This window comes from Pinus tabuliformis, chromosome 6 (assembly GCF_031772625.1).
Source record: "Pinus tabuliformis cultivar Carrire ecotype Pingquan chromosome 6, CPIR1, whole genome shotgun sequence".
NCBI classification, from domain to species: domain Eukaryota; kingdom Viridiplantae; phylum Streptophyta; class Pinopsida; order Pinales; family Pinaceae; genus Pinus; species Pinus tabuliformis.
In genome coordinates, this window is record NC_142292.1 from 2,019,326,707 (window position 1) to 2,019,340,039 (window position 13,333).

A 13,333-nucleotide genomic window follows, 5' to 3' on the forward strand; every position below is an offset into this window, starting at 1 on the left:
AACCTTTTTGTCAAAAATAAGAAATCCATCCTTGTTACAGGATGTCGTTACAACAATGTGACGGTGTATTCTTTCCTGGGTCTCTTACTGTTACACAGCTGGTAAACAATCCTCAACTGTCTTCTTGGAATCCTCGTACTATCCTTTGCCGCTTCACCATTGTTGCTGACTTAGTAAACTCATGTTGTTCCTGGTGTTTCGACAACTGTGACTGTGTTTTACCCTTTCTGGACAGTTGTCGATCGTGCTGTATCAGCATGGAACTCTGCCGATCTTCTGATAGTTGTTGTTTGTCATTTCCAGTATTCCAGTTGTTGCAAAATAACGTTTTCCCTGCTTTAGATAGTTGTTGTTGCTGGTGTTGCAGCAACTGCGTAGTTTCTGTTTCTGGTGTTGCAGCAACTACGAACTATAATTTCTGCAGACTTTAGACAGTTCAACGGTTACTTAGCAACTTGGTTAACTTCTCCAAAGATTAATTATAAAGATAACATGAATATGTAATGAATGATTAAACATATAGTAATGAGGAGAGTTGCTTCATACCTTGAAATGATTAGGTCATTATATAATCAAAAGCTTTCAACTTATGGACAGAAGAGGGTAATATTATAGCAAAAATACAAGGTCAAAAGTGGTTAATTTGGAGTCCTAACATCCCCCCCAACTGAAAGGGTTGCATGTCCTCATGCAATGCTTACTCTAAATCTGAGTTGGAGTACTGGGATGAACAGTGTAAATTACTGATACAGTAGCTATGGAAAGTGTTATCAAACCTGTCTCTGAACCCACAGACACTCTCTAGTTGCCTCCATGCTGCCACCTCTTCCTTTTTGGATGATCCAAACTGACCCTTGTATTGCTGACCAGATAACCATAAGAGGGGAAATTTAAATCTGTAGCCAATCCATTTTTCAGCACATTGTTCCATACATCTAACATAGTAAGGTACCCTTGAAATTGCTGCCTGTAGATTAGGGGGATTGTAGGGATGATACTCCTGTCTTTCCTTGGGACAGTTTTCCCAGAATAGGTTGTTGGCTTTAATAGCCATAGGTGCCTTTGTTTTCACATAGTGTTGGCAATCTCGCAAGACCACTGCTTGTAGTTGCCTAATGTGATCAGTCATTCCAGGTTCACTTAACATTCTTTGGTGCTGTGCAATGAAAGTAGCTGCATTTTGGGGTTCAGCCTTAATCCAAAGGAGGCAATTCTATTCATTGTGTTGTGCTGAGATGAAAGCGTTTTTCCAAGTGAGCTGGTTGGCTAGAAAGGAAATGAAAGCTCTGAGTTGTATGTCACCAAAAATAGGGAGTATATTCATTTTTCTGTCTTCAGACATAGCTTCGTTGTGGAGATAAAGCTCACACAACAAATTCTGATCATTCTTGGGTGCTTCTGCAAAGGTTTCAATAAATTGTTCTGATGTAATCACCTGATGAGGTCGGCCATCTCTAACTGCCTTTATCTGTAAGAATGTTAGTCGTTCCCTCAAAAATGCTGCATAGTTGAAGGAAGGTTTTCTTGTAGCAAGTATTCTTTGAACCAAATCAAAGATCTGAGACAGTCTGGCTTTTAGTTCTTTAATTTCTTTGTACTGAGCTCTAGATTTCTCAAGTGCTTCCCAATTCTTATATGCATAATTAAACCAGATTCCTTTTTTCTGTTGGAATGATTTCCCTTGTGACAGCTCATATTCTTTCCACCATATTCCCTTTAATTCCTGAAAACTAGCGGTCTCTATGCATGCATCACTGGCAGAGGGAGATTCAGTTTGTGTAAAGGCATCAACAAGAATTTTTTGTTCTGTGATAATTGGAGTAGGTCGGGGTGGTTCGATGTCTCCTTCTCCATTTCCTGCTGATTCCTGTGTAACAACCAATGCTTCTTCTTCTTGTTCCATAACAGTTAGGGTAGGCCGGGGTGATTTTATGTCTTCTTCTCCATTTCCTGTTGATTCCTGTGTAATAGCCAATGCTTCTTCTTCTTGTTCCATAACAGTTAGGATAGGCCGGGGTGATTTTATGTCTTCTATAACAGCAAGTTCTTCTCTTTCTTGTTCTGTAATTTTTGGGGAGCCTACTGGTTCTTGTGTTACAGCAAGTTCTTCTACTTCTTTCTTTACACTTTTTGGAGATCCTGTTGGTTCTTGTGTTACAGAAGGTTGCTCTGTTTCCACCTGCACTATTTTTGGAGAGCCTGTTGGTTCTTGTGTTGCAGCAGGTTGCTCTGTTTCCTCCTGCACAGTTTTTGGAGAGCCTGCTGGTTCTTGTGTTGCAGCAAGTTGCTCTGTTTCCTCCTGCACAGTTTTTGGAGAGCCTGTTGGTTCTTGTGTTGCAGTAGGTTGCTCTATATCAGCAGAGGGTTGTGGTGGTTCTGTTTTTTCTTCTGCAGTTTGTGTAACAGCAGGTTCCTTCATTTCAACTACAACAGCAGAAGGTTCTGGAATGACTCCAGTCACTGGTACTACAACTATCTTGTATCCTGCTTGAGTGTAGAGCTCACCACACTCGGCGCACATATACTCACTCTCTTTACTCTTCTCCGCTACAGATGCTACCTGTGATAAAATGTGCAGGTTGCTCTCATTTTGATAAGCTTCTTTGGCCCTTATTATTTCCTCCTGATAGTCCTGAATTTGGGATTTCATAAATTCAATTTCTTCCTGCAGGGCAGATATGGTAGGCTGAGCTTGTGGAATTGCAGGTTCCAGTGGAGGCAGAGGTTGTGTTTCAGAGTTCATTTGAACATTTATACCCCCAACAGGTGGTTCTTGTGTGTCACCTGATGGGGTAGTGGTTGTTTCTTGTGTTGCAGCCACATGGCCAATATTACCTTGGGTGTCGGCAGCTGGTTCTTGTGTGATAGCTGCCTCAAAAGATAATGTCACGAAACTGTGAACACTCTGCATTTCAGCCCCAGAGGGTGAGGAAGGGGAGTTTTCAGGGCTGGTGGGAGTACGGGTTCTTAACATGATGGGTGGAGAGCTAGGGAAAGTGGGGCTAGGGGATTTAGCTATTACAGACGACCGAGTCCTTTTCTTGGGTAGAGAAGCAGGGAATTCAGATATTTTTCTTTTTCAGCTAGCTTTCTTTAAAATAGGTGTAGTGGTGGAAATAGCAGCTGCCTTGACCGAAGCCCTAGTTCTTCTTCTTTTCGGTGGGGTTTCATTTTTCTGCTGCTTCTTTCATTTGAGAAGGGTAATAGGGATGTTATCATCAGAGTCGTCGGTAGAAATACCAAGTATGGGAGTGGATGGGTCAGTTTTATTGGGGTATGGGGTTGTTTGCATGGGTATTTCTACTGCTGATTGTACATTTTCAGCAACTTGTGGGGGAGTTTTTTTAGTTTGCTGGGGAATTTCTTGGGGTATTTGCTCTGAAGTATCCTCTGTTTGTTGAGGAATTTCTTCATCCCGCTGAGGTATGTCCTCAACTTGATGAGGGATTTCCTCTTCCTGATGAGGAATTTCCTGCTCTGGCTGAGGGATTTCCTCCTCTTGGTGGGGATTAATGAGGGGAGGGGGGTTATTTAAGGCAAGGCCTTTATTTATCAATAATTGAGCTAGACGATGGTGTTTTAAGGAATGGAGCGGATGCTTTGCGTTGACAGTATAACGTGACATATTTTTAAGACATCCCAATAGATAGTATGGCATATTTATCAACTGACCATGCCTCAAGTGATTCAATAAGACGAAATCGTGCTGGTAAATTACCTGGTACCAGCCTTCGCACGTCAGGTATTGCTTTACAAACTCAGCAACTTTTGGCCATGGTTGAGGCAGTGATTGAAGTGCTACGCCTCTGCCCTTGGGTTCCACCTGCTTGCCTGGTTGAAGAAAATCCTGCTGCGCGTTAAGGATCAGGTGCTTCCTACTGAACCAACGCATGCCATTAGCTGGTAGCCCGGTAGCTTGGGCTATGACTTCCTCTGTGACTGGAATTTGTACTCCCTGAACGACGGAAAACCCCTCTGTTAAATTGCAGGCAAACTCAAGGACTTGTTGTGCGTCGAAATCTGGAAGTCTCCTAAAATAATCTAGCCATCCCGCTTGCAGGAAGATTTGGTAGGCCTCGGGATAGAGCTCAAGAAGTGCTGTTGTGCCAGGTTCGTATGTGATGAGATTTCCTCCCATAGTTGTTGTTTCAGTGAGAATTCTCAGTACAGAGCCGAGTTTCCGAGTTCAGTCCAGAGTAAACCGTTGCAAATGGTAATATGACACGATGAGGTGACTTTTACATATTACCGGGAGAGTTAAGGGCGGAGGCAGTTGGCGTGCTATCCAATTATGACAGTGCTTTGGTAATCCCCCCCCAAAAGCTACGACTAAGTGATATGATTGGAAGTACAATTATTCGGTAGTCCTATCAACGTCTCCACATTAACTATTATTTAATATCCATGCATAATCATGCGTACCTTTATATTTTACCTTTTTAGTTGTTGCGTCGAAAAGTCTTGTCTTGTCTTTTGCTGGATTAATAATGATTAAAGCGGGTCTAAAAGTATGATAATACCAGCGGTTTTTATTACTAACGAGGAGTAATAGTGGAAGATTGTAATCATCATAGTGTATGGCTGGTTCCTTTGGTAGGAAATGGTATGTTTTATGCAAATAATAATTCATTTCTTGGGAACTTAAGTGGAGAAATTGGTTCTTTTTTTAGTATAAATGAGAGAAATACTGAAAAAAGCATTACGGCATCGGTAAGTGGTGTTGCAGCAATGGGAGTTGGTGTTGCAACAACGGGAGTTGGTGTTGTAGCAACAGGAAATGGTGTTGCAGCAAAAGGAGTTGGTGTTGCAGCAACGGGAGTTGGTGTTGCAGCAACGGGGAGTTGGTTGCAACCATAGGAAATGGTGTTGCAGCAACGGGAAATGGTGTTGCAGCAACAAGAGTGGTGTGCAACAACGGGAAATGGTGTCGCAACAACAGGAAATGGTGTTGCAGCAACAGGAAATGATGAAACACTGATTTATGGTCCAAAAAACATTCCCAAGTCCGCAAAGTGATTCTTTTGAAGTTTTTGTTCTCAGCCATTTTCCAAAACTAAGATCTGCAAAATAATGAATTGTAATATGGCAACCCTTGGCAGGGATTATTAGTTGAAAAGAAAATCTAATCTAAAAATAAATAAATGAATAGAGATTTAAGTGCCTTGAGGGACAGCAAGTTCCCCCAGGAAAGCATAGTGTATATCCGTCATGCAAGTATCCTTAAAATCTTCTTTAGAAACAGGCCGCTGATACAAACGGAGTCGATACCCATTCACTAGTAGTGGTGTTCTGCTATCATCAATCGTTAAAAGTCTGACTGTCCCATTTGGAAAAATAGCATCTACTTCATAAGGCCCTAACCACCTTGTTCTTAACTTACCTTGGAAATTCTCAAAATGGGAGTCATAGAGTAGAGCCCAGTTACCTTTCTGGAACTGCTTTTGCTTGATGGTTCTGTCATGCCACCTACTTCTTTGTTGCTGTATCATGATTGTTTGATGGATGGCATCCAGTCTCTTCTCGTCCAATTCTTGAAGCTGCTGCAACCTGGTTGTCTGTGCATCAGTCAAGTCAAGGTTAACAGCTAAAGCAGTTCTTAAAGTTTTGATTTCAAACTCTACAGGGAAAACAACATTTTTTCCAAAAACTAATTCATAAGGTGAAAAGCCCGTAGTATTCCTCCAAGTAGTTCTATAGGCCCATAATGCCTCAGGCAACCTTTGAAACCAGTCCCTTCTATTCTCCTTTATTGTTTTTGTCAAGATGGCTTCTATGACTTTATTGGTGCTTTCTACCTGCCCATTTGCCTAGGGGTGATAAGGTGTAGTCATTTTGTGCTTAATATGATATTTCTGAAGTGTATCCTTGAAGCCATGAGAGTTGAAAGGAGGTCCTCCATCCGTGACTAGTTTTCTAGGCAATCCAAACCTAACAAAGATCTCTTCAAATAAAAATGTTAGTACTGATTCTTCATTAGCTTTAAGGAGTGCCTTAGCTTCTACCCATTTAGTCATATAATCTGTGCACACTAGTATGTACACTCTTTGATTGGATGGGGGATTAATGGGACCTATAAAATCTAATGCCCATCTCTCAAAAGGCTCGAGAATTACCTGGGGTTTGAGTGGCATCTCATCCCTGTGATTAGGCTGGCCCATTCTTTGACATCTATCACAGGCCTTCACATATTTCTTTGCATCTTTGAAGAGTGAGGACCAATAATAACCCATTCTGAGTACCTTGTGTGTTGTTCTTTTATCTGCAAAATGCCCTCCACAAGGGCCATCGTGACAAGCTTTTAACACATCATAAATTTCATCTTCACCAATGCATCTCCGGATTTCTTGATCGAGTCCTGTGTGGAAGAGACACCCGCTTATCCAGCTGTACCTAGCACTTTGCTTAATGATCTTTCTTTTTTCCCTGTGTGATAGGTGCGATGGTAATTTTCCTGCAACTAAATAGTTGGCAATGTCTGCATACCAAGGTGAGTGAGCAGATACTGCAAATAAATATTCATCAGGAAAAGAATCATCTACTGGAATATTTTCATCAGTTTTTAATCGAGAAAGGAAATCAGCAACTACATTTTCTTTTCCTGGCCTGTCTACAATTGTGATGTCAAATTCTTGTAATAATAATAACCATCTGGTAACTCGAGCGTTTGTAACTGATTTATTCATTAGATATTTAATGGTCGAGTGATGAGTATGCACAAAAGTAATGTAGCTAGTAATATAATGTCGAAACTTATTGATAGCATAAATGAATGCTAGGAATTCTTTCTCAGTGACTGTATAATTCAGTTCAGCTGGTGTCATATTCTTACTGATAAAATAAATAGCATAGGGAAGACTATTTTCTTCTTGGCCCAAGACAGCTCCAATTGCAGTATCTGAGGCATCAGAGGATATATGAAACGGTAATGTCCAATCAGGTCCTATCAAAATGGGAGCTGTAGACAACTGATGTTTAAGTTCATTAAATGCTTTTTCACAATCATCAGTCCACTTAAATTCAACATTTTTTGTTAATAACACAAATAGAGGAGAAGCTATTTTGGAAAAATTCTTGATAAATCTTCTATAATATCCAGCATGTCCTAAAAAGCTTCTCACATTAGTTTGTGTTTTGGGGATATGGAGGGTCTGAATTACCTGTATTTTGGCTGGATCGACTTGAATTCCTAGGAATGAGATGAAGTGACCTAATACAATACCTTGATTCATCATCATATGACATTTTTCAGTGCTTAAGGCAAGGTGTGCTTCTATACATCGCTTAAGTACTTTTTCAAGGTTCTGCAGTGCATCCTCAAAAGTCACTCCATAAGGAGTAAAGTCATCCATAAATATTTCTAAGGAATCATTTAGCATATCAGAAAAAATCCCTATCATTGCTCTTTGAAATGTTGTTGGAGCATTACATAGCCCAAATGGAAGAACCCTGTAAGCAAAGTTCCCCCATGGGCTAGTAAATGTGGTCTTGTCCTGGTCTTGGGGTGCAATCTTAATCTGATTGTATCCACTAAATCCGTCCAAAAATGAAAAGAATTTCTTACCTGCCAAATTATCTAATACCTGATCAATGAATGGTAAAGGGAAATGGTCTTTCTGGGTGGCTTTATTTAAGGCTCTGTAATCCACACATACTCTCCATTTGCCATTTTTCTTAGGTACAATTACAAGTGGGGAAACCCACTCACTGTCAGATATAGGATATATAAATCCTGCATTCAACAGTTTTTGAAGTTCTTCCTTCACAATTTCCCTTAAATTGGGATTCATCTGTCGCTGGGGTTGACAGACAGGGCGTGATCCTTCTTTAATGTAAATGCGGTGGGTGCATAGCTCAGGAGAAATCCCCTTCATGTCTGTATAATCCCATGCAAATGCTTCTTTATTCTCCCAGAGTAACTTTATTAACTGTTGTTTTTCATTATCAGTTAAGTTAGGATTTATATTTAATGTTTTGCCAGGCTCAATTTCTATTGTTGTACTTTTGGAGGAGCTGCCTACAATTGTCTGAGATAAATTTTTAGTTTTCAGGTTCTGCTGAGATTCAGATTACAAGATTGCAGTGAAGTGATTATACATTTCTGGGCTGACCGAAGAAGGTTCAGAAATGAAGCTACTGATTAATTCATCTTCGGTAGAATTTTTGAAAGTTAAAGCTTGTCCGATAGTCAAGATAGGTTGGGTTTCTTCATCCTCATAATCTACCCATACAGAATTGTCATTATTAATCATGGGTGTAGCATGAGGATAAAGGGTAAGTTGTTTGGTTTCCTGCCCATTAGAGATGGTCATTGATCTTGATCTACAGCTGATGAAAGCATCTGTTGTAGCTAGCCAAGGTCTTCCTAGAATCAACGGATGGCCCCCCAACTTTGTTTTAGTTTGTAACACCACAAAATCAGCTGGGTAATTCCAGGATTCTACAGAAATTATTAGGTCTTCAATGACTCCTTCAGGTTTAATTGTAGAGCGATCAGCCAGCTCTAGAATAGTTGGAGTTTCCCTAATAAAGTTTTTTAACTGCAGCAATTGTGCTGTTTCAAGCGTCATAATGTTTATTGCAGCACCCAAATCTACTAGAACTTTAGAGACAAAGGTTTTTCCAACCTGGACTATTACTGTAGGGTGACCAGGATCACCATATTTCACAAGAGGATCTTTTTCTGTCATTAAAGCAGTCAGTTCTCCCATCACATGAACTGTGAGGCGTTCCTTAGCTTTTCTTCCAGGTTTTTTTTATACAGATATCTCTAACAGTCCTAGCATAAATGGGAACATCTCTTAGCGCTTGCAACAATGGAATTTTAACATATAAATTCTGCAGTTCGCCTAAAAGATTAAAAGCAGGTTGCTCAAGCCTTTTGGTGAGAGCTAGACGTTCAGGGAATGGCGGATCTACTATTTGAGCATTGTTGTTAGATGTTGATTCAACTGTTTCAACATTATTGTTAGCTGGTTTTTCTTTTCCAACTTCCTCTTTATCAAAGTCAGTAATGTCATCAATGATGGGTTCAACAATTCTCCCTGAACGGAGATGGATATCGTTACATTGCATAGGGGAGACAGGCTGATTTTGAACATCAATTACTTGCAGAGCTTTATTATTATTTGGGTTGGGGTTAGGTTGCACAGGCAGTTGTGGTCTAATTGCTTGGTTATTCGGAGGAGTGTTGGATGGTAAGGAAAGAGATTGTTGATGCTGAGGAAATGGCATCTGCTGGGCTGCCCAGTTCGGATTCCATTGATTAAAATACGATTGCTGGGGAGCCCAAGGATTCCACATGGTAGGATCAGGAAAAGGAAGACTTGGTTGCTGCATGGGTAGAAAATTCATCGTATTAAAGGGTGGGTACTGCATTTGGTTCATGGGTGGGTAATTCGTTTGAAAAGGAGAATGATTATTCCAACGACTAAATGCTGTGTTAGAATTCATACCTTGTCTTTGTGGCCATTGCCTCCTCTGTGTCATCAGGTACACTGCTTCAGCCTCTTCTTCAGTTGACTGCAGTGCTGCTTTTATTCCCGGCAGAGAGGGGCATTGCTGGGTCTCATGGTCCTTTTCACAGATCGTGCAGACTGGTACCTTATCTAGTGGGCATTCCCTGAGTGGGTGTTTTTCTCTACATTTAGAACAAAAAATAGCTAGGGCAACTTCTGCTTCTGCCTGTTTCTTTTTTACCTGCAGAGCATCAATTTGTGAAGCAAAAGAGCTTAACATTTCAGTTTTAAATTCTTCCAACAAATTACCTATTTCAGCCCTTGTTGCTCCTCCACTTGCTGACTTCTGGACTCTTGAATATACGTTGTCCCTGCTTTTTGGTCTGCTTACTGCTCTTCTTGAATATCTCATACAGAGATTGATAATTTCATCAAATGGTTCCTTGGAAATGTCCCCTTTTCCAAGCATATTCAACATGTCCAAGCAGTCATCTCGTACCCCTTTCAACAGTATTGTTTTCAGAATATCTTTACTCATTGTAGGGTGGTCAGACCGCTGCAGATTATACTGCAGTCTTTCCACAAAGTCCTCTAGATTCTCATCCTCCTTCTGAACCATTTTAAACAACTCTTCCTTCCTTTCTCTTGTTCGGCAGTAATCCTGATATTTGGCCAGAAAACTTTCTTTCATCTGATCCCAGGTAGTGATTGCCTGACCTCCTAAGCTCATAAACCACCTTAACGCATTCCCTTTCAGTGTTGCTGGAAACAGTTTTAGTTTCCGATTAGGGCTCACATAATCATAACTCCTACATAGTATATCAAATTCAAAGAGGAATTCATCCGGGTCTTCAGAGGATAACCCATGAAAGTTGGGTAATGCTGAAAGTGGAATGCTCTTCATAGGGGTTGCCCCTCTCGGGAGCTCCCCAATAGGGAACTCCAGGGTAGAGAGTGAGTTTTCCCCCCTTCCTTCTGCTATGTTATCCTAATCCGGATTTAAACAGGAACGCAACAAATTACAGAGAAAACCATATACACAAAGATGCAGCGGAAATAATACTTCATTTCACTAATGGAAAATACTGAAATATGCTTACAACCAGAAATGGAAATAAACCAGCTAGGGCGATGGTAGCTTATCTCTGAGAAGAGATGTGATGGCTACATACCTCTGAACTGTCTTACAATGAGGCTCGAAGGCCTATTTATTGTTGAGAAACAATGGAAAAACCCTTAACATTCCAAAACCTAACCCTAGAAGATGAAACGCCAAACTATGGGCCCCGTTTGGGGTAAGTTGGTACATCAACTTCCCGGGGTCGTAACTTTGGCATACGATCTCCGTTTGACGCATACAATAGCTCGTTAGAAAGATCTATCCCAGCACTATCATTGTTGGAACGGGCAACATCAGTCTATTCCATGGACCCATGTTGCCCCCGGATTCCCCAAAAAACGTCGTTTAGGGCCTCAAAACGGCTCCGGAAGTTTAGGACCCGAAAAACTGCTAAAAATAGTAAGTTGTGCTACAATTAAGGAAACTGAAAATGCTGAGAAGAACAATGGTGGGGGTCCAGGTGGACTTGGCAGGTGGCCACCAATATCCACCTGGATCATTCCTCCCCCCTTAGGAAGCAATGGTCCCCATTGTGTTGAGCTCCTCCATGAGATGAGGAAACTTTTGCTGAACTTGTTCCCTGGTGAGCCACTTGCCCTGCTGAAGGAGTTGGCCTGCTTTGACAACTCGATACAGTTGGATATTCTGTTGGCGAGTGTTCTTGATCTGTGTGTCCATGATCCGATCAGTTGCAGCTTGTTCCATGCAATCTGGATTTAATTCTGTGGGTTTGAGCTGTTCTGCAATGTCGGATGTGTCTAGCAATGGTGGAAAGTATGGTCGAAGGCGGTCCACATTGAACACTGGGTGCAGGACAAGGAATGGGGGAATGCTGAGCTCAAATGCATTGTCTCCCATAGCCTTAGTAATGGTGTAAGGACCATATCGGAGTGGTCTCAATTTCTGATAGGCTCCAGTAAGGCGTTCCTTTTGCAAATGCAACCAGACTTTGTCGCCCACCTGAAACTTGTGTGGCACCCGATGTTGATCATGTCGCTGCTTGTACTTGGCATTTGATTTCTCAAGAATGTCATGGACCTGCTGGCGAATGTGTTGGATGCGCTCAATGAAGCTGGTGGCCTTATCTGTTTCGGACTGGACATGAGCTGAATTTATGTGAGTAGCTGCAAGTGGCATGGCCACATCAATGGGGCATAGTGGCTGGAATCCCAAACCCACCTGAAATGGGCTATGGCCAGTGGAGCTGTGAAGAGCTCGGTTGTAGCTGTGCTGAACATAGGGGAGGCTCTCGTCCCATGTGCGTGGATGCTTTGAGTTATACATGCGCAGAATGTGCACAATCATCCTATTGACAACCTCTGTCTGGCCATCAGTTTGAGGATGGAAGGCTGTGGACTTCGTGAGTTTGGTGTCCAGCATTGACCAGAGACTGGACCAAAATGTGCTGAGAAACCGACTGTCCCGATCTGAGATGATAGACTGTGGGATCCCAAAGTGCACCCACACTCATTCAAAGAAGAGTTTAGCAGTGGCTTCTACTGTGATATTCTTCTTGCAGGCCACCATAATGGCCATCTTCGAGAACCTGTCGACGACCACAAAAACACAGTCATTTCCATGCTTAGTGGAAGGAAGGCCTGACATGTAATCCATGGAGATGGATTCCCAAGGTCGACTTGGGGTAGGCAACGGGGTATAGAGGCCGTGCTTCTTAATGGTCGGTTTGGCAATGGCACAGGCAGTACATGATCTGATGTACTTTCCAACATCCTGTCGAAGATTCGGCCAATAGAAATAATTTTGCAGAACTGCCACTGTTTTCTTGACCCGAAATGCCCAGCAGACCGACTGTAGTGGGATTCCCAAATCATCTTGGCACGCTCGCTTGAAGGAACACAAAGGTGACCGAGGTGGCATAATAGGGCATCCTGAAGGTGAAAATCTGGAACATGCCGACCCTCCAAGAGTGTCTGGTATGTGTGGCCGAATTCTGGGTCGCTTTTGTAGAGAAGTGGCCAATCAGAAGTCTCGTGCCCACAAGAGTTGAGCACAGTGGTTAACTCCATGATCGGCGGTCGACTGAGGCAATCTGCAACATTATTGGTGCTGCCCTTCTTATACTTGATATTCAAGTGGAACTGTTGCAGGTATGTAGACCACTTCTGATGGCGATCATTCTGCAATTTCCCTTGGGTCTGTATGAACTGCAGGGGTCGGTGGTCTGTGTGGATGACCGTTTCCTTCCCCAAAATGTAATGCTTCCATTGTCGGCAGGCCTGTACAATGGAATACATCTCTTTATCATAAGTGGGGTACTTCCGGACTGTGTCTGAAAGTGTTTCACTGTGATATGCCACTGGATGTCCATGTTGAGTAAGGACTGCCCCAATAGCATAGTCAGAGGCATCTGTCTCGACCTCAAATGGTTGTTGTAAATCTGGTAACGCGAGCACTGGTGCCGTGCAGAGGCGATCCTTCAACTCCATGAATGCCTTCTGTTGAGATTCAAACCAAAAGAATTTTGCTTTCGCCCCTCCCTTGGTGACTTGACTCAAGGGCCAAGAAATATGAGAAAACCCCAACACAAACCTGCGGTAGAAGTTGGCAAGACCTAGAAAGCTGCGGAGCTCTGTTAGAGTGGTTGGAGAGGGCCAATCCCGAATGACTTGGATCTTGGCTGGATCGACATGCACCCCCTGTTCATCAATGATGTATCCCAGATACTGAACCTGGGTCATGCCAAAAGTGCATTTCTCCAAATTGGCACATAGCTTGTGTTGCCGCAATGTTTGGAGAA